Here is a 27,653-nt window from a genome sequence, read left to right as displayed (position 1 = left end):
AGTTAGAAACTGACTGGTTACTATTCACAGCTGCCCCAGATTCTGAGTGCTCTAGTTTTTGTAAATCTCCCCTAACCTATTTTACTGCTGCAGTTTGCCCTTTTCCTAAGGAGATGATCAGGTGGCAAAACCAGGCAGTTGAGGTACATTTTTAACCTCCCTAGCGGTAATCCCGAGTCTGGCCGGGTTGGGATTTTAGTACCATAAGCGGTAACCCCGAGCCAGACTCGGGATCGCATTGCTGGATACAGGGAGAGGTTACTTACCTTGTCCCCTGGATTCAGCGATGTCCTCCACGCTGTGTGATCGAGCTGTCCTCCACTCGATTCATACAGTGCCCGAATGCCGCCGAGCTCCATTCCCTGCGACGTTACGGCACACGGGAGCGGAGATCGGCGCCAAATTCAAAAAAGTAAAAACACAGAAAACACACAGTACTGTAATCTTACAGATTACAGTACTGTATAAAAAAATTACACACCCCCTTTGTCCCTAGTGGTCTGTGCAGTGCCCTGCATGCACTTTTATATTATAAATACTGTTTTTTCTGCCTGGAATTTGGAGATTGCCCATAGCAACCAAAAACTGTCCCTTTATGTCAAAAGTGATTTTAGACCAACTAGAAAACAGTGATAATAAATTATAATCACTTGCAGAATTGAGCGATAGCGATTTGTGGGGAAATTCGTCATCAAACACTAAATCTAATGACAGCGACAATTCTGCAAATGAGCAAATTTCTGTGTTTTTGGATTTGATTACATTATTGAATAATTTTTATTATTATTATATTATAAACTTTATCATACCCGGGATGTCTGCTAGACTCTGGTTTGAACAGATTTAAGAGAGTTGTTCCTAAGAATTACAGGACTACAATTTAAAATGCCAAATTTCCATGCAAAATAATTGTACCGCTTTCAGCACCTAAAACCAGAACTAATCATACCGCCAGGGAGGTTAACTCCCCACTGGACAGCCTCATACACACTGAAACTGTGCTTCATGGCGCAGCAAGAAAAAAAAACAGGGCATGCTGCAGTTGACAGGAAATACCATGTGCCTTAGTGCATCATAGAGGTTAAAGTGGAGTGCCTCCCTAAAAAAAAAAAAAATACATTAATATTCTTAAAAAAAAAAAAAAAAAAAAAAAAATGTCTACTCACCAGAAACCCCTGTTGCTAGGCAGTCTTTCTAATCTGCCTCTTCCTATTTCGCGGCACTGTTTCTTCAATTCTTTCTCCTCGGCGAGCGGCCCCGTTGTCTTCTGAGACATGCGTGTCCCCCAGTAAACAATGGGGGCCATTCACAAAGCGTCGCGTGGCTGGCACATGCGCAGTAGGAAATGAGCAGTGAAGCCGCAAGGCTCCATTGCCTGTTTCCCTTAGTTAGGATGATGCCGCCGATGGACGGATCGGCCTCAGGGCGGCCGACATTGCAGGCTTGCTGGACAGGTAATTATTTTTATTTTTTTTAAATGGCCGGAACACCCCTTTAACCACTTAAGCCCTGGACCATTTTGCTTGCTTACGACCAGAGCACTTTTTGCGATTCGGCACTGCGACATTTTAACTCACAATTGCACGGTCGTGCGCCCTGGCTCCCAAACAAAATTGACGTCCTTTTTTTTCCCACAAATAGAGCTTTCTTTTGGCGGTATTTGATCACCTCTGCGGTTTTTATTTTTTGCGCTATAAACAAAAAAAGAGCAACAATTTTGAAAAAAACGCATTATTTTTTACTTTTTGCTATAATAAATATCCCCAAAAAATATATAAAAAAAAAATTTTTTTTCCTCATTCTAAGCGATTTATTGATTGGTTGGCGCAAAAGTTTTATAGCGTTTACAAAATAGGGGATAGTCTTATGGCATTTTTATTAACAATTTTTTTTTTTTACTAGTAAAAATTTTTTTTTTATTGTGACTGCGACACTATGGCGGACACATCAGACATTTTTGACACATTTTGGGGACCATTGTCATTTATACAGCAATCAGTGCTATACAAATGCACTGATTCCTGTGTAAATGACACTGGCAGTGACGGGGTTAACCAGGAGGTGGCAGTGTAGGGGCTAAGTGTGTCCTAGGGGCGTGTTTATAACTGTGGGGGCTGTGGCTGTGATTTACAGAACACCAATCTCTGCTCCAATCACAGAGCAGAGATCAGTGTCACTTGTTGCTAGGCAGAACGGGGAGATGCTGTTTACATCGGCATCTCCCCATTCTCCCTCCCTGTGAGATGGTCGCATGGATGATTTGATTATTTGCCTGCCCATTCCATTCTGCCTATGTACATCGTCGCACACCAGTCGGGAAGTGGTTAATAGGGCTGCACTGCAACTGTGTCCAGTGAGCACAATTTTCCTTGTTTGATTAATTTTCTATTTTTATTTGGTAAAGTTATGGTGCAATGAAGAGGGATTTCAGTATGCAATTCTTCTTCATATAGGCATGCAGGAGGTGGCATATCCCTTCCGATAGCCATCTAACTGTGGGCCAGTTGTGGTTGACAATGCAATCCACCATGAATCATTAGTTACCAGCTAGGCCCACGTGAAAGAGATGATCCTAAAACTCTTTCGATTTCTGGTAACATTTTGTATGGTACATGTCATACAGATTTATGGCATCTTTTATGCAGTCATGGGCAAAAATATTTTTGTCAGATAATGCACCACTTCTCCCAGAAAATTGTTGCAATTACAGATGTTTAGGCATGCTCATGTTTATTTCCTTTGTTTGTATTATTGGCATGACCCAAAAAAGTGGAGAAACAAAAAGCCAAATCTCACACATTGCACGTAAAACTCCAAAAATGGACTGGACAAAATTATTGGCACCTTCTCAAAATGATAAGAAATAGTTGCATTCAATGTTTGTGATGCTCCTGTAATTAGTAATTAAACTCACCTGTATCAATTAACATGTGCTGACAATATTACCAGTTAAACTTGTGAAAAATTGACTCAACCTTTCTGTTGTATGTCGCTGTGTGCCACACGGAGCATGGTCAAGAGAAAGAGCAGCAAAGGATTGTCTGAGAATTTGAGAACAAAAATTGTGGAAAAGCATGGACAATCTCAAGGTTACAAGTCCATCTCCAGAGATCTTCATGTTCCTGTGTCCACTGTGTGCAACATTGTCAAGAAGTTTACAGCCCATGGCACTGTAGCTAATCTTCCTGGATATGGACGAAAGAGAAAAATGGATCAAAGAGTTTGCAAAAACTTAACTGAGGAAGCCAAAATCCTTTTGGGAGAATGTACTGTGGACAGACTAAACAAAATTACAGCTTTTTGGTAAAGCCATTCTACTGGTTTCAAAAGAAATGAGGCCTTTAACCACTGAAGCCCCAGAAGATTTTACCCCCTTCCTGACCAGAGCACTTCTTACAATTTATGTCACTTTAACTGACAATTGTACCCATTGTACCTCTGGTCTTTATTTTTTGCGTTATAAAAAACACAATATGTTTAACTTTTTGCTATAATAAATAATCTCCAAATTAAAAAAAAAAAAAACACATTTCTTCATCAGTTTAGGTCAATATATATTCTACATATTTATGGTAAAAAAAAAAAAAACGCAATAAGCTTATATTGATTGGTTTGCGCAAAAGTTAAAGCATCTACAAACTATGGGAAAGATTTTATGGCATTTTTTTTTTTTACTAGTAGTAATGAAGGTGGTCTGCAATTTATAGCAGTACTGCGACGTACAGATCGGACCCTTTTGACACTTTTTTTGGGACCATTGACCATTATATAGCGATCGGTGCTATGAAAATGCACTGATTACTGTGTAAATGTCACTGGCAGGGAAGGGGTCAACACTAGGGGGCGATCAAGGGGTTAACTTTGTGTTCCCTCAGTGTGTTCTAACTGTGTGGGGGGATGGGAGTGACTAGGAGAGGAGATTCTTAGTTAGTAGGAACAAATGATATGACTCCTCTCCTCTGACAGCACAGGGATTGTTCACACACACAAATCCCCGTGCCAGTGCTCGTGCACGCGATCGCACGTGGCAGGTGGTGATTGTGCTTGCCGGCCACGCGCATCTGGTCTCCCACTGTACAGCGGGTGCGCACGTGCCTTCTGGTGGCTGAAAGAGGGTAGGACATACCCGTACGACATTTTGCCTAGGGGAGCCATTCTGCCGCAGTATATCTGGGTGAGCCAGTTAAAGAAAAGAATACAGTCCCTACAGTCAAACATGGTGGCGGTTCACTGATGTTTTGAGGTTGCTTTGCTGCTTCAGACACTGGATGTCTTGACCATGTGCATGGCATTCTAAAATCTGAACACTACCAAAGAATTCTGGGGTGCAATGTAGGACTCAGTGTCAGAAAGTTGAGTCTCCGTCAGAGGTCATGGGTCTTACAGCAGGACAATGACCCAAAGCACATGTCAAAAAGCACCCAGAAATGGTTTTAGACAAAGCACTGAAGAGTACTGAACTGGCCAGCAATGTGTCCAAATCTAAATCCCATAAAGCACCTGTGGATAGATCTCAAAACAGCAGCTGGGAAAAGGAACCCTTCCAATCTGACAGACCTAGAGCAGAAACTCATTAATGGTTACAGGAAGCTATTGAAGTTATTTTTTTCCAAGAGGTGTGTTAACAAATATTAAATTGAGGATGCCAATAATTGTGTTCAGTCCATTTTTTGGAGTTTTGTGTGGAATGTGTCTTTTTTGTTTCTCTGCTGTTGTGTCATACCAATACACACAAAAGAAATAAACATGAGAATGCCTGTTGTAATTGAAACAATTTTCTGGGAGAAGTGGTGCATTATCTGACAGAAATGCAGTGGTGCCAATATTTTTGGCCATGATTGTAATTAGATAATCATTGGGCAGTTTTATAAAAGGAAAATATAGTCCAAACTTTTTTACTTATGGAATGCAGTTTTGGATGAAGTGGGGAAGAATTACAGCAATGACAGTTTTTGAATTGTCACCGCAACAAGTGGTCATGTAAATCTTCCAATCGGACACTTGTTCCAGTGACAACTAAGAAAGAAATCACCCTTACATCCCCTCCTCTGACATCCTGCCGTGTGTCCAGGACAGGAAATGAAGGGAAATATCCCCAGTGGGACACAGAAAGCAAAAAAAATAACTGTCAGAAGTTTAAACCTTGAGTCTTTCACTGCTGTGGTTCTGAGGAAGAGGGTCCTCCCTTGAAACGTGTAAGTGGTTTGCGATGCCATCTGGTTCCCCCCTAACACCCAGTTCAAGTTGCAGGTGTCTAGAGACCTGTTTCCATTTGCTAGTGTACTGACAAGCCTTTTTATTATGTTTGTGAGTATTACTATTGCTGTTACACTTTTAAATAAATGTTATCTTTGGTAATGCACAAGGTCGGTGCGCTCTCCTTTCTTCTGTATATGTTTCAGTTCTAAGGATACCCATGCTTCTGAGGAGGGCAGCAAGACCATCGACATTCAACATCCTATCCAAAGGGTTGGCTGCCCCACTTACCTATAGACTAATGCCGCGAACGCACGACCGGACTTTTTGACAGCAAAGGTCCAATGGATTTGTTCGTGTGTGGGCTCCATCAGACCTTTTCTTGACAAAAATCCAGCGGACTTTAGAAATAGAACATGTTTTAAATGTTCCCACTGGACCGAGAGATCCGTTCGTGTGTATGCTAGTCCGACGGACAAAAACCAACGCTAGGGCAGCTATTGGCTAAAGGCTATGAACTTCATTATTCTAGTCGTACGTCATCGCGTTTGAATCCATCGGACTTTGGTGTGATTGTGTGTGTCCAAGTCTGTTCATTCGGAAAGTGTGCCGGAACTCCGCCAAAAGTCAGTCAGGAAGACTGTCGGACCTAGTCCGTCAAAGTCCGGTCGTGTGTACGCGGCATAAGCCCCCAAGCGCAGGAGATTGTGTTGAGAAGTTTAAACCTGCCCCTGTTTTATCCAAAACTGAAAAAAAGGGGGTGGGTATACATGTGCTTTTATTCTGCCACATTTTTTGTTTCTATCAAGGAAGAGTTTAAATACTTTCTGTCATGCAAAACATTATATGGTTTTAAATTTATTGTCCAAATCATACATGCAATGCCTTATATAAATCCGTTCTGTAGGTTTGTTCCCAGTGAAGATCGATGTGTGTTTTTCATTTCACTGTGTGCAGTATTAGGTTGGCCGGACTTGAAGATGTGCTTCTGATCGAATGAAGATAAATATTTCTAGAGGCTCTTTTGGATCGGTAAACGCAGCACACTTATTTTTATAGACTCAAAATACAGCGAGCTGATTTGTGCCCAATTTAAACAGGGAACCAGCTGGATCCCTTATCATGATGGCTTTCCATTGTGGGATCATGTTACTGTGGAATTGTTTTTCCTGCGCTGTGCATCGTATTCAGCTCCGTTTCTGACAAGCGCCACAAAGTCAACAAACGGCAATGTGACACAGAGGATGCTTGCTTGCCTTTGTCCCTATTTCATTTCGTTGTGTTTAAGTTTCCTTCCATGTGTGTTCATTTTTCTGCTTGATGTTGGAAGAGCTTTTTGCCATGAGCAGGAAACAACACTTTTGGCTCTGATCACTTTACAGCTGCTGTTTAAAATACATCAGCGGTAAAACTCCCTGGACGTTAAATCAGATTGCAGAGAATAAATCGAGGGTTAATGTTCATCCTGTTTATTAGTAGATTGGCATATGTGATTTTCAGAAGTATTACCATTGATAAATTTGTAAAAGAAACAACAATTGTGCAATAATCATAGAAATACAAAAAAAATAACATTTCTGGTAAATCAATATACCTTTTATGATTCCCATGTGCCTCTTTTAGGTACATATGTGGATTAAACTTTTTATTTCATTTGGCTTCTATGCTTACTCAGCATGTGATAGCATGCCGCATGGCAGTAATATTCTGATGGCTAGTCACTATGTATGTGTTCATCCATCCCCAAAAGGCACTGGATGTCTACAACTTAAAGGAAAAGAAAGTAGAGGTGTGACCCATGTCAAGAAAATATGTGCCATGTGTCCATTTTTCTTAAGCAGGTTACACATTGAAATCATATTTATGCTCAGCAACTCTACTGATCTTTTCTGAAATACTTTGGTTGAAGCCCATAAAGCAAGAAGGCCTTCTAGCTGCCATCTAAAGGGTTATAAAAGAGCTTCATATACAGTATAGACCTGTCAACCCTATCCAGTGAGGCCAGGGTCAGTGCACAATATGCAGAAAACCATAACAGCCAATAGGAATCCATTATTTTACCATTGATGATGCCTTCTCTGTTGGTTCTCCATGATGGCACATATCTGGAAATTATCTCCTTGTACATAAAGGGACAGGGATAATGAAATGTATTCACATGAGTCCCAGATTTTCTCCAATTTCCTTGGGAAATACTAATTACTTCATTTACATTCTAAGGCTTCTGGAAATTGAATTATAGGTATTAATTCTCTCCTTCCATAACAGCTCCTTGTTTCACATGATGGAACGTATTCAAACTGTGTTTTTTACCACATAGGAAATGTGTACATGAGAAATGTGTCTATGCAAACGTCCCAACATTAATTGCAGACATTTGTTTCGAAGGAGCCTGGCTACCATCCAGATTTGAAGAGTCTGTAAAACTAGACCTAGAAGATAGGTTTGGTCGGATTTTCTTAACCATGGCAGCCTGGGGTGCTTTCTGTGTTCTTCAGGGATGCCTTAGAAAAATGCCTAAAAATTGTCACAAATTGCTCAAATTGTCAACAAGCCAGTGAGTGGATCAAGTTTGTTCTTTTGTTACATAAAGCCACATTTTTATTTTTTTAGCATTGTGCAGCATTACAACCTTGGGCACCAAATGTGCCAGCCACTGGCATTCTAACAACCAAAGATGTCATCGGTTGATATGTCAGACACCGCCACAGCATCCTGTTTGGCCCTTCCCTGTCCCTCTCTGTCATGACTGGGGTCACGTTAGCTGAGTGAGAGTAGCTGAGTCAGAGTAGCTGGGGGAGAATAGAAATACTAGAATACATGTTGGTACCAATGTGCAATGGTGGGTGAATGAATCACTTTAATTGTGGGTGACCCACGTGTATGGATGCTTTTGCGTTATGTAAAACTATTCGTTTTATTTTTTACCTTTTAGAATGAGGTGTCTTGAGATTGTGTAGAATTTTAAAGGGTACCTTGACCCAAAAAGCTGGTCATGCTCTAGTAGAATTTTGTTAGAAAACATTTGTTTCAGGAAAAATTTGTTTGCTTTTCAATTGTATAATGGGGTCAAATCAGCATTTGTTTTCAACTGCAATAACGAGAAAATTTGATGGATCAGGATGGAATTTCTTTTTACGAACAAACTAATTTCCAACAATAAATTTAGATTTATTCAGGAAAATACATTCATTCCAAAATCAAAAGCAAACACAATTTTGAAGTACTTTCGAGCGAATGTGTATGACCAGGTTTACATTTTATATGAATAGTAGAGATATAATGATGCAGTTCATTTATCTTTGTGCTGTCTTATTAAAACCAAGATCCAACTTCACATTTTTTTATTGAATTATTTAAATTATGTAGTGTCTTTTTTCTGGAAATTTAGCTGTTAGAGTTCTCTTCACTCTCTTCACCCTCTTCTTGCAGCTGTGGCCATGATAGCTGCTCTCCCAGGTCCTCCTGTATCATCCAGACTTGCTTATTAGCAGCTTGGTCATCATTAACACTTCTCTGTAGTCCCCCGCACTACAAACAGGCTTCATTGTTTATTTATTACAGGTATTTATATAGTATGGACAATTTATGTAGGACTGTACATATTGTACATTCACATCACATCACGTCCTGGCCTTCAAGGAGCTTACAGTCTAAGGGCCCTATCTCACATGCATGCAAAATCACATATACTAAGAGCTAGTTAAAGTGATACTAAAGGGGGGAAAAAAACATGTTATACTTGCCTACTTTGTGCAATGGTTTTGCCCAGAGCAGCCCTGATCCTCCTCTTTTCGGGTCCCCCACTGACACTCTAGGCTCCTCCCCCCTGCTGGGTAAGCTGCATGCTTTGGAGGCTCACATGCCCTGCTCTGTGTCCATATGTCACAAAAAATTAGGCTCAGCCCTGCCCCTGCTTCCTCCTCAATGGCTGTTATTGACAGCAGTGAGAGCCAATGTCTGAGCTAATGGGGAGGTAGCGAGCCAGGAGAGCAACTGCTCTCAGGCATATCACTGGAACAAGATTGGGCTCAGGAAAGTATGGGGGGGGGGGGGGGGGGGGGGCTGCATAAAGGTAAAAAGCCTCCAGCCTTTAGAACCACTTTAAATTATTGACATATCGTTGAAGTGTGGGAGAAAACCTGCACAAGCACAGGGAGAACATGAAAACTCTATTCAAATAGTGTTCTGACCAGGTTTTGAACCAAGGAGACTAGTGCTGCAAGGCATAAATGCTAACCACTAAATGGCTGTGCTGACCATCATGGCAAGAGTCAATGGCCATTAGCAGCAGCGGTCTGCATGCTAATGTAGACTGATGAGTATTGCTCACTCTCTGCAGAAGACTGCTAACCAGTGGCGGCTGGTGGTATACCATCCCCGCACTTACCCCATCTAGGTCGCGGGCAGCACTTCTTCTGGGCGTTGGCTTCATCCTGCGTCTCCTCCTCCTGGGCTTCACGGAGGCCTCCCCTGCGTCTCCTCCCTCCTCCTCAGTGGCCAATAAGATTGCTTCTCTCGGCCATTTGGGTGATGAGTCTCAGGACCCACTTCCTAATGGCTAGGAGGAGAATCAGGAAGACAGTAGTGAATATTAATTTGCTATTGTCACATACGAGCCCACTCTTTTTTAAAGCCAATTAGAGCCTCAGGCTCGAATCATGTGCTCAGGCTCGAATCATGTGCTTCTAAAAAAAAAAAACATTGGAATCCAAACGTCCGTCGCCCTGCATGTAGATTAGGTGCTGGGCACATGGATTGGGGGGGGGCGGCACCCCTGCACCCCGTATGGTTAGGCTGCCAACCCAAACAACTCAAAATCGAATCACCAGCATGTGACCTTCTGCTACGGCTCCTCATCAAACCTGGAAGAACATGCTCTGAAAATCACATTAACCACTTCCTGCCCGGCCTATAGCAAAATGACAGCTGGACCGTGGTTCTGTTATCCTGACTGGATGTTTTTCAGGATAACAAGCCAGCGCGTGCCCGCGGGGGTGTGCAACGCGATGATCGCTGTTGTAGTATGTCAGTCTGACACACCACAACTCCGATCTAGTTAAAGAGCCTCTGACGAAGGCTCTTTACCATGTGATCAACTGTCCAACCACAGCTGATCATGATGTAAACAGGAAAAGCTGTGTATCGGCTTTTCCTCTATTACGTCTGACAGACGCGAGTAGAGGAGAGCCTATCGGCTGCTCTCCTGACAGGGAGGTCTGCACTGATTGATTATCAACGCATCCCCCCTGAGGATGCCCACCCAGGACCACCAGGGATGCCCATCACTGATGACCACAAGGTATGCCACCCATGGCCACCAGGGATGCCAATCTGTGCCCACAAATGATCCCAATCAGTGCCCATCACTAATGTCTGCCGGTGCCTACTTATCAGTGATGCCCATCAGTGCTGCCTATCAGTGCCACCCATAAGTATCCATCAGTGCAGCCTTTCAGAGTGTCGCTTATCAGTGCCACCTAACAGTACCGCCTATCAATGCCCATAAGTGCCACCTATCAGTGCCCATAAAGTGCCACATATTAGTTCCCATCAGTGCCACCTCATCAGTGTCACCTCATTAGTGCCGCCTTATCCGTGCGCATCAGTAAAGGAGAAAACTTGCTTATTTACAAAATTTTATAACAAACATAAATATATTTCTTTATGTCCTTTTTTTTTGTTTAGCAAAAATAATAACCTCAGAGGTGATCAAATGCCACCATTTCTATTTGTGGGAACAAAATAATAAAACATTTTGTTTGGATACAGTGAAGCATGACCGCACAATTGTCATTTAAAAAGCGACAGAGCTGAAAGCTGAAAATTGGCTTGGGCAGGAAGGGAGGGAAGTGCCTGGTATTGAAGTGGTTAATCTAAATTTCGAGGCATCGTTAAGGAGCATTTTTTTTTTATCACGGCACAGCAGGCCGGAAGGTAATACAAGCAAATAAGATACATGATCTTTGAGAACAAGAAATATCTGATTGAGAAAACCAGATATATCACAAAACCAGCAACATTAGACCAGTCAGGAATCATAATCAAATATAGTTATTTTTTTTTACCCTTTACTTGCTGCTGCTTTCTTATGTTGATTTTATTATTTAATAACTGTATAAGGCAATTTTTTATTAAACTGCACGTGAAATATGCTGAAAATATTCTGATAATGATACAGTATCTACTACATCTAGCAAATCCACTTTGCACTGAAAGTGCACTTGGAAGTGCAGTCGCTCTAAAATTTAGAGTCTAAATCTAAGGGGTAGATCTGAAATGAGTGGAAGCTCTGCTGATTTTATCATCCAATCATCATGTGCAAGCTAAAATGTTGTTTTTTATTGTCCTTGCATGTCCCCCTCGGATCTAAAGCGACTGCACTTTCAGTGCAAAGTGGATTTTCCTTTAGTAAATAACCCCCCATAATCTTACTGCACCCATGCTAATAATGTTGCTGCTGATAACAGGCATCTCTTCAGTCAACAACTTGCTAAACTTTGCTTTTTTTTATGCTTTTTTCTAATTATGAAATTTTCTAAATCCCTTTGTGTTGTAGGTTCTGTCTGGTGCTCAACAATCAACCACATGTAAGTGCGTTTCTTTTTCTTTTGTATTATTATTTAATTGTTGTATTTATATTTAAGGATAACGGAAGAAACCCCAAATTTTAATTTAGAGTATAATACATTTTATATAGCACTTTAGGGGTGGCTGTGTAGGTAAAGTAAAAGGGAACGTTCACTTTGCTTCCCTCCATTCCCTTCAATCATGTGCCAGAATTATTATTATTTTTTTTTTGAATTACCGTACATTTGATTGAGTAATTAATGTTGGCTTTGCCTTATTTACTAACATTCACTTTGCATAGGTATCTAATTTTTAAAAATAATAACTCTTGAATTTTGATTGTTATTTAAACAGTTGTGTAATGTACTATGCATTCTGTACATAGTGTGTAGTTAATGTGCATAGTTGTTGTTTTTGTACATAGTGTGCAGTTAGTTAAAACCGGGCTCAGATGCTGACCATAAGCACATCTGTAACATGACAAGGTGAGCCCTTGCCTCAGGCAACACTGTGAAGTCAAATGACAAGAATAGCAGATGCAAAGCCTCTTGCATGTTGCTAGAGCTTCACTAATTCAAAGGTAAAGAGGCACTGATGCAAGGGGAAACTCTCAGTACTGCCTTGACTTTAATGTTCTGTTTATTATTATTTTTATTCTACACTTTATATTATTTTGTATTTAGAGCATTTCATTCTGTAAAGCTATTCATATGCAGGGGGGGGGGGGGGTCTAAGCTAGCAGCAGATAACAGGTTAAAGCTTCTACCGTTAAACAAGGTTATGCCAATCCGGGCAAAACAGGCAAAAGAGAGGAAAGGCCAGATGTGGCAGTAAAGTAGAGGATGGGGTGCATTAAAAACAGAATCAAGCATTGCAATCACTGCTGTCAAAATTAATGTAGGTCTGTTACCTGTAAGCTGTGCTTCTTGCATAATTCATGCCTTTTATTACTATACAATTGCTGGACACCACACCTTGCCTACTTGATTACATTGATGGAGATTATATATTACCATATTATTGGACCTTTCAAATTTCCCCAGAAAAAAAATCCACAAAGCTGATGTACTGCATATATAATTACCACCAATATTGGTAATAGTATTCCGTGGTTGGGTTATGTAACATACTGTATAATAGGAATTGTGGCCACTTATTTAGGGTTAGGCCTTGTTTACGCTTGTTTCAAAATACGGCATTTGACATGCTTTTTTTAAATCCATCACAAAATAAAAATGGTTACCTTTTACAGTCCTGCACACACTGCTGATTTTTTTTTCACTTTGCTTTACTATGTTCTGCTTCAGAAATTGTACCCCATGTCACCTTAATTTTGTTTTGTAGCATCTCAAAGCCCCATAGAAGTCTATGGCCTCATTTAGACCTTCTTGCTGTGGGAAGCACAATATGTTTTCGGATCAATTTTCTTACAGCAATAGACAGGCGGTGAGGAGGCGTTGTATCTCCTCCTCACCACCTGTTTTGACTCCCTATTTACTGAGCAACAGTTGCAGCGTGACCCCATTCACTGAAATGCACGACAGAGGGTACAATTCCTGTTGCGGCTCCAAAGCGCGGGGGGGGGTGTACTACTGAGCAAGGGGGTACTACTAAGCAGAGGGGGTATGGTAAAAGTACTACTAAGTGGGGTGTGGTGGAGGAAGGGTGGGTGTGTACTATTGAGTGGGGGGTACTACTGAGCAGGGGTGATGGGGCGTGTACTACTGAGCAGATGGGGCACTACTGAGTAGGCAGATACTACTGACCGGTGAAGGATAGACATTTTTCCACTGGGGGTGGTGGAATTGGTATCACTGAGGGAAAAAGCAGATCTACTGAGCAAGGAAATTGATGAGCTAAAGATCTGCTAAGTGAGGGAGTACTACTGAGCCACCAAAAAAAAAAAAAAACCCCAGATATTACACAACACCTAACCATACCTGGTCACTTCCTCATCATCACTTGCCATTTCACATCACTTCCTCTTTAAAAAAATAGAAAATCAACACACATAGGGCATTTGCCAAGCTTCATTAAAGCTTCAAAAAAGCATCAAAAACATCTAAAAAATGTGAGGCATTTTAATGCGTGTTACTAATAAATTTAAGTGTGAACAAAGCCTTAAAGTGGTTGTAAACCTCTGAAATGAAAAATGAAAAAAAGCATATCCTTCTATAGTGTGTACTTTTTCTTGGTCCAAGCACTTAGTGCAAGGGTAAGCAACCTTAGAGAGATGGAGAGCTACTTGAACAACACTGATGAAGTCAAAGATCATCGGACGCAGTGTCCTCTTGTTGGGGCCGGTTCACACCAGAACGCGGTGCCAGAAAGGCATGTTCCGTGTGTGTTTCCTGCACCATGTTCAAAATGCACTGTCTCTGTGATCTACTGCAGGCGATAATACTTTGTTAACCCCAAGCGTAAATTGCAAACACAGTGTGTTTGTGAGCACAAAAATAACATAAGTATTACAAGAGAGTGCAGTGTTTAGGAGTGCATTACACTCAGAATGCTGGATTCATGAGCGTATTACACTCAGAATGCAGGGATCAGGGGTGTGTTCTTATCCCCACATTCTGAGCTTAACACGCTTCTGATCCCTGCATTCTGAGTGTAATGCACTCATGATCCCTGCATTCTGTTCTTGAGTGCTTTACGCTCAGAATGCAGGGCCCAGAAGTGCTTTACACTCAGAATGGAGGGATCTGGAGCATGTTACATTCAGAATGCAGTGATCAGGAGTCCATTATGCTCAGAATGCAGAGATCAGGAGTAATTCACGCTCAGAATGCAAGGATTAGGTGTGCGTTACCCTCAGAATGCAGGGATCAGGAGTGCATTACGCTCAGAATGCAGGGTTCAGGAGTGCGTTACGCTCAGAATGCAGGGTTCAGGAGTGCGTTACGCTCAGAATGCAGGATTTAAGAGTGCGTTACACTCAGAATGCAGGAATCAAGAGTGTCTTACGCTCAACATAATGTACTCCTGATCCCTGCATTCTGAGCGTAAGACACTCTTGATTCCTGCATTCTGAGCGCAATGCACTCCTGATCCCTGCATTCTTAGCATAATGTACTCCTGATCCCTGCATTAGAATGCAGGGATCAGGAGTACATTATGCTAAGAATGCAGGGATCAGGAGTACATTATGCTAAGAATGCAGGGATCAGGAGTGCATTGCGCTCAGAATGCAGGGATCAGAAGTACATTGCGCTCAGAATGCAGGGATCAGAAGTACATTGCACTCAGAATGCAGGGATCAGAAGTACATTGCACTCAGAATGCAGGGATCAGGAGTGAGTTATGCTCAGAATGCAGGGATCAGGAGTGAGTTATGCTCAGAATGCAGGGATCTGGAGTGAGTTATGCTCAGAATGCAGGGATCAGGAGTGCATTGCTCTCAGATGCAGGGATCTGGAGTGCGTTACACTCAAACTACAGAGTTGGGGGACGGGGTGATGTAAAGGGTGGTAGAGGACAATGGGGCTGGCCCTGCCCATAGCAATGTCCACTGCCCCCTCACACCATAATGTGCTCTTCTTTCCCTTTAGCAGTGACCCCTGGACTCCTTCCCTCCCATGGCATTGTTCCATAGCATAGTTCCATTGCATCCTACCTCTGCACACAACAGAGATCAGGAGGAGGCTGGTGATTGGTTGCTTAGGACCTAGCAACCAATCACCTGCGAGTTAACTTGGCTAGCTCCTCCTCCCGCCCTCTGTCCTGAGCTGTGCTGGCCCTCGCTCCTCACTGTTCACTGATGACAGCGGCGGAGGCAGGGGTCATGGAGAGAGAAGAACTGAAGGCACAGCTGTTGGTGGAGAGAGAACCAATCCGGTACCTACAAGTAGAAGATGGGGGGTTGGCGGTGCAGATCTGTTTGCAGTCTACCTGTCGCCTGTCCGCGGTCGACAAGTAGTCTGCGATTTACGGGTTGTCGACCCCCGACTTTGTGTGACATCTGTCTGTTATGTCATTTCTCTGCTTTCTGACAGTATATGCAAATACCAGACAACTCCAAGAGATGGCCTCCCCCCCCCCCCCCAGGTGATTAACAGCCTCAGATTACACTCAGCACCCTACTCTGTGCTGTACAGTGTTTGGTCAGATACCGCTCCCTGCCTTCTGAAGTACAAAAATTATGTCTAAATGCTGTACTTTGAATGGCTGTGGAGAAGAGGGGGTTGCAGTTAAACAGGTACAATGTATGTAGAAGGCTTTGTTTCATCTTTGTGCATCCCCTGACAATGAATACTTCACTGGGTATACAGTATGTAAGAGCTTACATTGTCGATAGGTTTTAATTTATAAAGGAGGAGCTTATCCGTATGCTGCCTTTCCTTTTATTGTCAAGTGATAGGGAATCTTGCCAGAGAGAACTGCGTTGTATAGATACATTGTATAAATCTCAGGACCGGATAGGCAGAAATACAAACTCTTTGCTTCAGGTGTGGGCAACCTGGGGCCCTCCAGCTGTCGCAGAACTACAAGTCCCATCATTCCTCTGGGAGTAATTGTAACTGCCAGCATTAGAATGTCTCATGGGAAATGTCCACAAAGGCTGGAGGGCCCCAGGTTGCCTACCTCTGCTTTACTTGGAGTCCAGCTTTAATCCAACTTCCTAACTCATTTCTGCTCTGTGCCTTAGAATGAATTCAATTAAAAATAGTGCAAACAGCCAAATGTTGTACCCAGCATAAGAGAATGCTGGGCATTGTGTCTTGTACAGCTGTAAACTGCATGCATTATGTATAAGTCAGAATTTATTTTCTTTTACGGTTAACAACATTTTACTTGAGAATTTGGCACCTTTTAAAAAAACGTTGCATGCTTTAAAGAAATTACAGCTTATCCTACCTATGTAGGCTATGGCCTCAAAACACATTTTATTGCTAATTAGTAGATGAACATAAGGGAAAAATGTACCTTTTAATATAAATATGTAAGGAACATTTTAATGACACATTAAATGACCAGGCACACTATAAATGCCACGATAGCTTTAATGCATGTTGAAAAATATTTATTTTGTCTGGTATGTGAGACATTACTGGGTAAAATAAATACTCTTAACTTCATGACTTTATCTTGTAAAGTTATTTATGGTGTGCCGTAGTCTTTCATATGCAGTAAGGCGGCTGGACTCTTAGGTTCCTGTTTGTTTGCATTGCACCCAAATGTTCCTTTGAAGATCCCTTTCCATTTAATAGCTGTTTTTACATTTTTAATTAATTACTTTGCGCCACAATTTTCAGCATGCACATTTGTTATATCCCATGCTTGCTATTGACCCTGTCACTGAGCAGGCACTGAAATACCATATAAGGGTAAACTATGAGCATGATGTATTATCCGTTATTAACCTTAGGATTTAATATCATACATACATCCTCTTGTAGTTTATTCTGTTTATACCTTCAAGTATCTGTCTTCTCTGTGCCCCTAAGGGTTTTTCAGGGTTATGCCAACACAAAGGATAGCCTCTGGCCAATGTTCTACGTGCCTTAATGTATTTTCTATTACATTTTTCAGTATGTTGCCTGCTTCTGAGGTTGGCAGAAAGCCTAATGTCACTGTAAGCGTTTGTGAAAACAATGCTAGTCCTTCATGACCACTATTAAATAGTAGTTCCAACCCAAGATGCTTTTAAAAATTGATTTGTGGTTAAAATAAATCTAAAATTACCATTCTTCTGGTTCCAAATGAAGGCAGGAGAGCGGTGATGCAGGGTGGGTAGTGAGAGATGATGTCACCTCTCTGCTCCCTGCCGCACATCCGACACTGAAGCCAACAGAACACTGGCTGTGAGGGCGGAAGAGCGGTGATGGGGGGGGGGGCCTGAGAGAGTAGTGAGAGATGATGTCATCTCTCTGCTCCCTGCCGCACATCCGACACTGAAGCCGACAGAACACTGGCTGTGAGGGCGGAAGAGCGGTGATATGGGGGGGCTGAGAGAGATGATGTAATCTCTGCTTGCCCGCCCCCACGCTTCTTCCATCCACCCAGCTCTCATATTCCAACTATCTCATGCCACCCGCCCGGCCCTGTTATGCCGGCCACCCGACTCTTTCATTCCGCCCGCCCAGGAGTCTCATGTCGGCTGCCCGCACCCGCAGCCCAGCTGCAGAAAGGCCAGGAGTTGATGAACCCTGACTTGCGCGATTCTCATCACAATGCCAACTGATATATTTGGTTGAGAATTGCCACTCACAAGGAAAAATGAGAAAGGAACTTTATTTATTTAATATCTGAAATTATATGTGTCACTTAACGTTGCTCACATATTTCAGGAGGCCAATATTTTGCATTATGCTGAGTGCTCTGTAGAACATGTCTTCATATCTGGGATTCTGCCTGCATGCAAACTGTGCAAAGTACGACTACTTCAATTGACCACAAAAATATTGGTGCAAATAATTGAAAACTCAGGGGACAGATCCAGTCACTTATTTGACAACAATATTTGAATGTTTAATTGTACTGCGTTAAGAGGGTCACTTTGGCCTCACATGGACATCAAAGCTCGTAGTCCAAGAATGGACTATGTGTTTATGCAACTAGAGCCACAAGGTGCTGTAATACACACAACCGGATTTTCCGGCAGACTAGGTCCGGCGGTCTTCCCGAATGACTTTTTGGCAGAGTTCCGACGGACTTCCGAACGAACTGACTTGGCCACACATGAACGGACTAAGTCTGTTCGAAAGTCCTTTCGTTTTGAACGTGATGACGTAAGACAGGATTAAAAAAGGAAGTTCAATAGCCAATATCCAATAGCTGCCCTTGCATCGTATTTGGTCCGTCGGACCAGCATACAGATGAACGGTTTTCGCGATAGGAATTGAGTCCATCGAACAGATTTGAAACATTCTATTTCTAGGTCTGTCTGATTTTTTTTTATTTTTATGAAAAACGATCAGATTAGCCCACACACGATCGGACCTAGTCTGTCGGAAAGTCCGGTCGCGTGTATGTGGCATAAGTGTTTTGGGGCATAGCAGCTGCAGAGAGACAGACACTCATCCCACTGTGACTGGCATGTGGGTATTTCAAAGTACAAGTACTAGAATGAAATGGTAAGTTAAGGCAGTATTTTATGCTCAATTGGAGTTAAAGTGGATGTAAACCCTGACATATACCCAGTGAAGTGAACAACCTCAGATAATACACAGAGATTAAACAAATCATCCTACATAAGTTTTAAATGTACATTTGCTGTTTTCAGCTTTATATAATGTTTAGAAAGTGCACATTGTGTTATAAATTTCACGTGCTCATTCAGCAGTAGCAGTGTAGTTGGATTACACTGGGAGACAGCTGATTGGAGGAAAGGCACACACACACCCCTACACATAGGCAGAGACTTTCAGAGCTGTGCTGTGAGTAGAACAGATTTCTGCTAATCTATTTATAGCACCCACCCCGACACAAAATTCAGGTTGGTTTTATAACGTATCTGAGACCTTGTCAGAAGTTATAAGGCTGAGAATGGAGAAAGCCATGGGACTTAGTGATTTGAAGAGATACAGTATAAGAAAACACTGCAGATATATGTGCCCAGTTCAAATTTCTTGAATCGGGTTTACATCCACTTTAAGCTTACCTTACCTTTGAAACCTGTTCAAAGTCCATAGAACAAGATGTTTGGGAAGGTCCCCATTTATCCAGGACACAGTATGTCTCAAAGTAGTTGGTCGCATTTAACTTGTTAAGGCTTATCCAAACCACTTCTTTAGTTCTAATGAGTATCAAGACAGGACTTTCAGGTACCTGCTAGCATCATTGGTTATCTTAGATATCTCAATTAGATAAATAGATAGATAGATCTTAGACACCTTGGGGTTGATTTACTAAAGGCAAATAGCAGTTGCATTTTTGCTTGCACATGATTGGATGATGGAAGTCAGCAGAGCTTCTGCTCATTTATCAGGCTCTTGCAGAGTGCATTTTTTTTTAAATTGCATGTTATTGGGTATTCTTTGTAAGCTGTGAAGCAACTGCACTTGTAGAATGCAACTGAACTTTGCAGAGTGCACAGGCTATTTGCCTAGTAAATCAACTCCCTAGCATCAAGCCTTAAAGCAAACCTGTTATACTCAGTTCAGTGGCTGGAGCCAAAGGAAATACCTGGTACCTTTTGGAGGAGCATGTGATTTACTGTGCCATTGACTGGGCCAATTAGTGTTGTCATGTTAGAAGTCTATAGCCCTGAATAAGCTATGACTTGTAGCTTGGCTGCTACTGGCTGAACAGAGAGGTGGGTAGGTGAAAGGAACGTAAGTATATGCTGCTAGTGAGGGCTAAGTTATAGTGAATCTGTTACCTTGTCCTGGTATTGGCAGATCACAGGTTCACTTTAAAGCAATTTTTTTTTTAAGTCCACATCTATAAATACTGCAGCTGCTGACTTTTAAAATAAGCACACTTGCCTGTCCAGGGCACCTACGATGTCGGCACCTGAAGCTGATCTGTCCCTCAGCTCTTGGGTGCTGCCATCTTCGGTAAGGGAATCAGGAAATGAAGCCTTGCGGCTTCACTTTCTGGTTCCCTACTGTGCACGCGCGACTCACGCTGCATGGTCCCCACTGGTCCCTGCTGTCTTCTGGGACCGGTGTGTCTCCCAGAAGACAAGGGGGGTGGAGAAGGCCCTGGGAGTAGCGTAGATACCCGCAGCTGGCTCGGATATCTATGCCCGGAAGTGGGAGAAAAATACTGGGATTAGACAGGTATCCACTCCCTCCTGAAAGGTGCCAAATGTGACACCAGAGGGGGGGGAGAAATCCCGAAAAGTGGAATTTCCATTTTTGGGTGGAACTCCGCTTTAAGGCTGTGTTCTGTCTACTTTCTACGTTCTTTTTGAGGTGAGAAAACCTAGTAAATTTCCAGGACTGTTGTCAATTTTCCTAAATGTACAGGTGCCAGTTTTCTTAATCTGTCTCAGTTGAACTAGTTGGTGGTCAGTTTGTTTGCCTGTAATAATTCCTTTTTATAAATGTTTTAGATAAGATGAATTTGTATCCTGCGGTCCACTTTTGACACTGATGATAAAACGCTGTGTAAATGTGCTGTGCCATCAGTACTGCTGTTATAACTGCATGTTTAGGACTTGGCAGAGCACCTTCATTATGCTGCAAAGGATTTAGATTTAAATATTTTCACAGCTGTTAGAATTACTACACCATTTAATGGTGGCCATAAAGGGATATAGAGTACAGGGGATGAAAAGGTGAAGATAATGAATTACTAGTCCCTATTAGCTATAAAATTAGCATGTTCACGAAAGAGAAGACAAATAACAAACTCTAAGGATCCCATATTAATACATGGTTATCCAGGCTTAGGAAGCCATTACTGGTGTGCACAAATGTATAAAGTGTAACTCTGCCTGCCATGTTTCTGGACATGAGTAAAGACATACTGTAGTTGCATTTGAAAAAAAAAAAATTTTTGTGCATCCAGCTAGCAATTGTAGGTGGTGATTGTACTTTAATTAGGGGTAAGGCATTTATTTAAAATGTGCGTGGTTCCACAAGAGCCATATCATTATACTAATCAAAATTTAAAAAAAATTATCTAAGGTAAGCCATAGGTTGCAGGATAAAAATGTCCTTGATTTCCCCCATCAACACAGACAACACTGGGCTGAGAACCTTCAGTTTAAAGTGACCACTTTTTGGGGGTTGGGATTTCGGAAAAGGTTTTCAAGCAGATTAGACCTAGGGGTCACCAAGAGAGACTCAAACTTGTGTCATGGAATTCGTCGTTAGGCCTGGTACACACATGCTGAATATTGTACGGTATTGGTAGGTTCAACAGAATCTGTCTGACATTCGGCATGTGTGTGCAGCAGCCTGTCTAACAGAAGTCAGTCAGCGTTTGTACAATGGGCAGGCCAGCAAAACATCTGCCGATTGGCATTCGATCAGTGCTAGCAGCCAGTGCGTTCTGGTGGGGGGATTAGTCGTATCTCAATAATCGTTAGCTCAGCGGGGAGATCACTGTACTAACATTGCATAGTTAGTACAGAGACCTCCTTGCAAGCTCCTCATATTTTTTGCTATGCTTGCCAAGCTGAGCAGACCAACCCATACTTTTCTATACCAATCTTCCAGATGTTTTCTCTAAGGATTTTAAGGTATTCTTAATGGAAATATATCATGGTAGAAATATGGTTGATAGAAGGTGAGCGTGTGAAGCACTGGATTGCTCAATATAAGTAGTAGTTGGATGTAACATCTACTGTGAATGCTTTTGCTATGCTGCTCTCCTGATTAGTAGGGGCTACGTCTAGGCACTTGCAACAAAAAACAAATAAACAAGTATTTCAGGGGTCCCAAGGACACCCTCACCAGGACTCAAAGGTGCAGGGTAAAACCTAATCTGGATGGTGAATTTGAATGTAATCACAGAGCCTGCTACAGTCAATGGGCCATGATCTAGTTGGGTAACTTTTCATACTATTAGGCATCAAAGTTCAAATTTGATACCCAAAGTGAAGGCAAGCCTCTCCACCTATTATGCTTGGTTAGTGCAGTGATTCAAAGAGGAAGGTAGACTTTAATAGTAATAGGTGCTGTTTTGTAGGGTTTCAGGGTGGTTTTTGAACCGACTGGAATGGGATTTAACTTTTTGCCATCACACATACACACATACATTTTAAATTTGGATTTTTGCTCTTAATATTATATTTTTCTTGGAAAAGATTAGAGAGAATAAACGAAAGGTGTGCAGCTGCTTTTTAAATAAGCTCCTGAGACTTCTGTACTGTATTTAGTCATTTATACAGTATTTTAGGAGTAAAACTTTCTTGGTATTTATCCTTAACATCTGTTTGAACTTTAGAGGGAAAACGATTTCTGTGCTGTAAACCCAACTTAATTTTTAGAGGTCAGGAAAACAAACAGTACAGTATTATCATTATTATTTCAAATGCTTTCCTTCCAGAATTTTATAGTGACGTTAAGTTATTTTCAGCATTAAGGTACCAGATTTTTTGAATGCCAGGTTAAACAACTGCTGCGTTTTTGCCGTTTTCTTAAGCTTTATTTCAAAGTAATAGTGTGTCTGTTTCACATAAAATCCTATGAAAAATAATGTGAAAATTAAGTTCTTAAGTTAAATCTGTTATCTGCCAAATGTTTAAATTTTTTGATACTTACTTTTATCTGACACAAAAAAACAAATCTGCTCGGTCTCTAAACTCTGCTATAGGTCCCATGGTATCTTCCATAATTTTATCCATTGGAAACAATAAAACCTTAGATTTTTTAGGGAAGACATTGAAAGCAGCCATGAGATGACCACTGACAGATCAGCCATTCAACTTGTTCGATAGCCGAGTCACTGACACAATAAGTATGGCTCTCAAGCCAAGAATATGCAAAATAATATCTTTGTCTATTCATATTAAAAACATTTCTCATGTAATAAAAGCATATTACACCTTCATTAGAACTTTTAATACGTTGTTTTATATATGCAAGCAAGTACGACCACTCTGAGCCTCCCTTGTGATAAGCAAGAGTGTGGGCCAAAATTAAATATTTTATGGCCAAAATTAAATATTTTATGGATCCTGCACCATTTGTTTGTCTATGGTCCCCCCAGAAATGACCACAAATCACCAGTTGGTTCTTCCAGAAAAAAGTTTTTTTCTGGCACTTCCTTTTATAGGGTGACAACACTTTACCACTGCTATTAAAGTCAGATCAGCATGGTCTCCATTGGGTGCACTGTTCCAGCTTGCCTTGAGCATGATACAGTTATGTTATAGGTGACTATCAACAGCAGGCTATTAATCAGTTGCTGCCCATGCCTATGCCTATCCCCACCTCCTGATTGGCAGCATTTGATTCAAACATCGTCATAAAAGTTATGGTTTCTGTAACAGCTTGCATATTAGAAATGTCATGCAAGCACTGTTGAAACTTGCAAACCATAGACCTCTTTTTCTGGGAGTGAGAGTGATCGTGGATGGTTTTCAAGCCATAAAGTAGGTGAAATGAGAACTTGCTGCTTCCAATTACAAAAGGGCAATTGCCAATATTATTAATTTAAGGAAGAGCCTTTGTAAGTACTTTAACATCTCAAATATTAATCAGCAACTTTCAGTATAAGAAGTGCTTGCTATGATTTAGATTGTTTTGGAAAATATTGGCATCCAGTTTTTGTAGAAAATTATACATTATTTCACTGCACATGTGCAGCAGTCTAGCTTTGTTTAAGACAGGTAAGCTATGACAGTTTATGGGGTTTGGTCATCGGGACAATTGTTAGATGTTTTAATGGCCTAAGATGTGCTATGTTTATAGGAGTGTAGACTGGTCAAAATAGCATGCTATAGCTAAAATGGGAGCTGGGAGTTTGCATGGAGCAGTAATGCTAGCAATAAAAAAAATGCATCTTTCATATACCATGAAAAGTTTTTGGTCCTCTTCCAAATTTAGTCATGAGGCCTAATATAAAATGTGTAGCATTGAAGAGCACCATGTGTACAACACCCTAGTATTACAAAGGAAAAAAGAGAATAATCTAAGCCTGCTTTGTAGCATGATATGTGTTAGGCTTTTAATATTCATGGTTGCCTTCATTATTCATAAGGTTGGGGATCGTTTTGCCTGGAATTAAATAAATATAACCTTTCCATGGCTATGACATTGCTAAGCTACCCGAGCAGTTTATCTTTGATTTGATTGTACATTTGCTGTGCAGTGTTCATTAATTAATTTTCTTAATAGACGATACATGTTTATAAATGTTTTTTTCCACACAGCCTTCTTAGTAAAGAAGAAACTAGTGTATATGTGTTATTAAAGACAGTTACATGCAGGGGTACATATAGACATTTGAGCTAAAATATGACTCCCTATGTAAAAAAGATATTGTGAATGTTACCGAGATCCAAAATTCTCATTGAAGAAGGGAACCCGATATTTGAACAGATTAACACAAGAGAAAATGTTTCATAAATGTGGCAAATTTTCCAAGTATCAAATGGAAAATGAATAGTGAAATGATCATTCGCCACTTTATATTTATTTTTTCCTGCAGCCACTTCTCTTTAAACAGTCCCCATCCCCAAAATCACACCCGTCTCAGACCCATTGTACACATCACCTCTCTTCTGCAGTTCAAATTGGTCCTTAACAAACTGCATATATTGGCATGTCTGAGATATTCAATACTAATTAGGAAAAGTCCCGAAAATCTCCAGGCTAAGCTCAGTGAGATGTGCTGTACTAAGTGTACAATATTTTCCGGAAAAGTAACTCCTCCGGTGCTCATCCCTGTAATAAGTAGGAGAGGAGGACAGCTTTTCCAAATCCACTGAGTCTCTCAGTTATGTTTAGACAGGGGAGGAAAGTGTGACAAGTAACATTGTTTCTGGCAGCAGGCTCTCCATATTCACCACTGTGGGTTGGTTAGCTAGCAGTTTGGCACAAACCCGACTTAGCCACAGCCTACTCTGCCCTGGGAACCAATTTTGCTCAACAATTTTTCAAGTTGAACATCAAAGACCTGTTCCATGTCATTGCTCTGCAATACAGCATGAAGCATAATTATACTGCAGCTAGGAAATTGGTCTTAAACACAGTCTTATTTATTGCTTTAACCTTTGGCTGCAGTATACTGCCATGCCTTGCCATTTTACACATCCATGACATGGAGTAGCTCTACAAAATATTGTGCTGGGTGGTGTCCATGCTCAGAAAATGAAATGTGTGCTAGTCTTAACAATATATATGTACATATCTGGAAAAAAAAAGGGTTTTGGATCAACAGCCAGTAAAATAAATATTTTCTGGCTGGCAAACCTGCAACAACTTAATTTTTCTCCAGCCATATTACTCCTCTGCAACTACCTCTGCCTCTTCCCTTCAGCCTTATAAGCTTCTCTCAACCACCACATCTGTCCTCTTTTACTCAATTACAGCTACCTACCCCATGCTTAGTTTACCTTTTTGTATCCAATTAAGATTCATTGGAAGTTCAGAGTTGAGCTCAAGTATTCAGTTAAAGCTTTTAGATCCTAAAAGCAAACAAGGCACACTTTGTAAATCTGGGTGCCCTTTTCTGATACTTAAAGCTTATTAAGCGGTCATATGACTTCACTGTACTTGGAGCCCTTACCATAGAGCTCTCGCTGGCTACTATTGAGGTTAGATTGCTTAATGCTTTTACCTTGCCCAAGGGGTAGGCAGAAGAAGCAGTCACTTTAAGCATTTCAGCAACAGGTATGGTGCAAAAAGGGCAGGGCCTGAAACCTATGCTGCTAAGATGCTAAAAGACCTAGTCTGCAGTGGTGTGCAGAAGGTGGGGCCAGTGGTGCAGTGGCCCCAGGCATCCTTCGGGGGGAGGGTATCCAGAACAGACAGAGGCTTCACTTGATCAGGCTTCGTAGCCGTGCTTGTTAGCGATTTGTCCTCAGCCTCTGCCCGCCTGGCAGCCCACTGTCTGACACCAACATCTGAAGATTCAGAAAAAACAGGGCTGTCATTTCCGCTATGAATAAGGGCAAAATTTATAAAACTGGTAAAATCTCTGCCTGGAAATCAGATACTTAAAATAAGCCCCTGTAAAGCGCCTGCAAGAAGCCTTAACTGCAATCCCAATCTGAAAGCCCGAGTGCTTTCACACTGAGGCGCTGTGCTGGCAGGGCGCCAAAAAAAAGTCCTGCAAGCAGCTTCTTTGCAGTGCTTTTGGAGCGGTGAAAGGGCTCTTAAAGCACTAGGGCTTTCACATTGGGATGGCAGATGAGGCTTCTTTCAAGCTCTTTACAGTCGCTTTTTTTAATGCTAAAGTGTCTGAAAAACACCTGAAAAATGCCCCAGCGTGAAAGGGGTTTTAAAGTTTACATATTTAAAATGTCTTGCTTTCTCACTTTTCTCAGTACTAGGCCTTACCCCTTGTACACAGTCGGACATTCCGACAACAAAATCCGTCAGATTTTTTCAGACGGATTTTGTCCGAAACTGGTGTTGCATGAACACGGTTGGACAAAGTTGTCAGAAAATCCGATCGTTCGTATGGTGATGACGTTATTTAGTTAGGACGGGACTACGTTCAGGCTAGTAGCCAATAGCTTTGGTCTAGGAATTTGATCAGAGCATGCGTGGCACTTTGTCCGATCGGAATTCTCTACAAACATCATGTTGTCGGAAAATTTTATATCCAGCTCTCAAACTTTGTTGGTCGGACATTCCGATGGAAAAAGTTAGATGAAGCCCATATACGGTCGGATTATCCGACAACACGGTCCGATCTGACATTTTCCAACTGAATGTCCGACCGTGTGTACAAGGGCTAACGCTTGAATGATGGGGTTGCTCACACCAAAACGCATTGCATCATCAAATGCTGTGAGGGAGGTCAGCAAACTTTGAGGACCAATGTTACATTTACTGTAAAATCTGAAAATAATAATAGCCCCTGGTATTAGTTTATATATAAGTTTTTTAAAGAGTAGCATACCATCCTCAAATTTAAATACATTTATCATCCCAAACCATGTTAACATAAATTGCCAACCTCTGGTGCATATAATTAGATCACATCAGCTTAGGCACTGAATGCCTAGCTCTTGCATATGGATGAAAGGATACAAAAGCCTGAATCATGGTGCATAGACAACATGTAAATATTATTTATAGCAGTTAAATACGTGCAAATGTGCTAGTAGGTCATTCAGCTTAACCATAGTGTTTACATATTTCTATATAGCCGTGGTAGGAACACTAGATTTTCATTTCTTTCATACAGCGTCTAATCTGAATTATTTTATGTATTCTGTAAAGTGTTATGGAGTGAGAAAGTGGCTTGTTACTATAGTTATTAATCTTGCAGAAGTATGCAGAACTCATTATTCAAAAGTTGTTTTATGAAAACAA

At 41.3% G+C, this 27,653-nt stretch overlaps 1 protein-coding gene across 7 annotated transcripts in view; it reads left to right on the top strand.

The window, feature by feature from the left end:
* Positions 1–27,653, top strand: part of SNCAIP (synuclein alpha interacting protein) — a 311,501-nt gene that overhangs the window by 67,074 nt on the left and 216,774 nt on the right. For 5 of the 7 annotated variants that reach the window (XM_077462204.1, XM_077462193.1, XM_077462201.1 and 2 more), the window contains exon 2: positions 11,756–11,786. The exons of 1 other annotated variant lie outside the window; for it this stretch is intronic. The gene's annotated coding sequence lies outside the window, so the exon portion shown is untranslated. Of the gene's footprint in view, positions 1–11,755; positions 11,791–27,653 lie in introns of all 7 variants that reach the window. One more of the 7 variants, XM_077462194.1, reaches the window with a different exon arrangement.

This window comes from Lithobates pipiens, unplaced genomic scaffold, assembly GCF_037356315.1.
Source record: "Lithobates pipiens isolate NorthernLeopardFrog02 unplaced genomic scaffold, aLitPip1_a1.2 Scaffold_3, whole genome shotgun sequence".
In the NCBI taxonomy this organism is placed as follows: Eukaryota; Metazoa; Chordata; class Amphibia; order Anura; family Ranidae; genus Lithobates; species Lithobates pipiens.
Note: the sequence above shows the minus strand (reverse complement) of the source record. Positions and strands in the feature narration are given on the sequence as shown.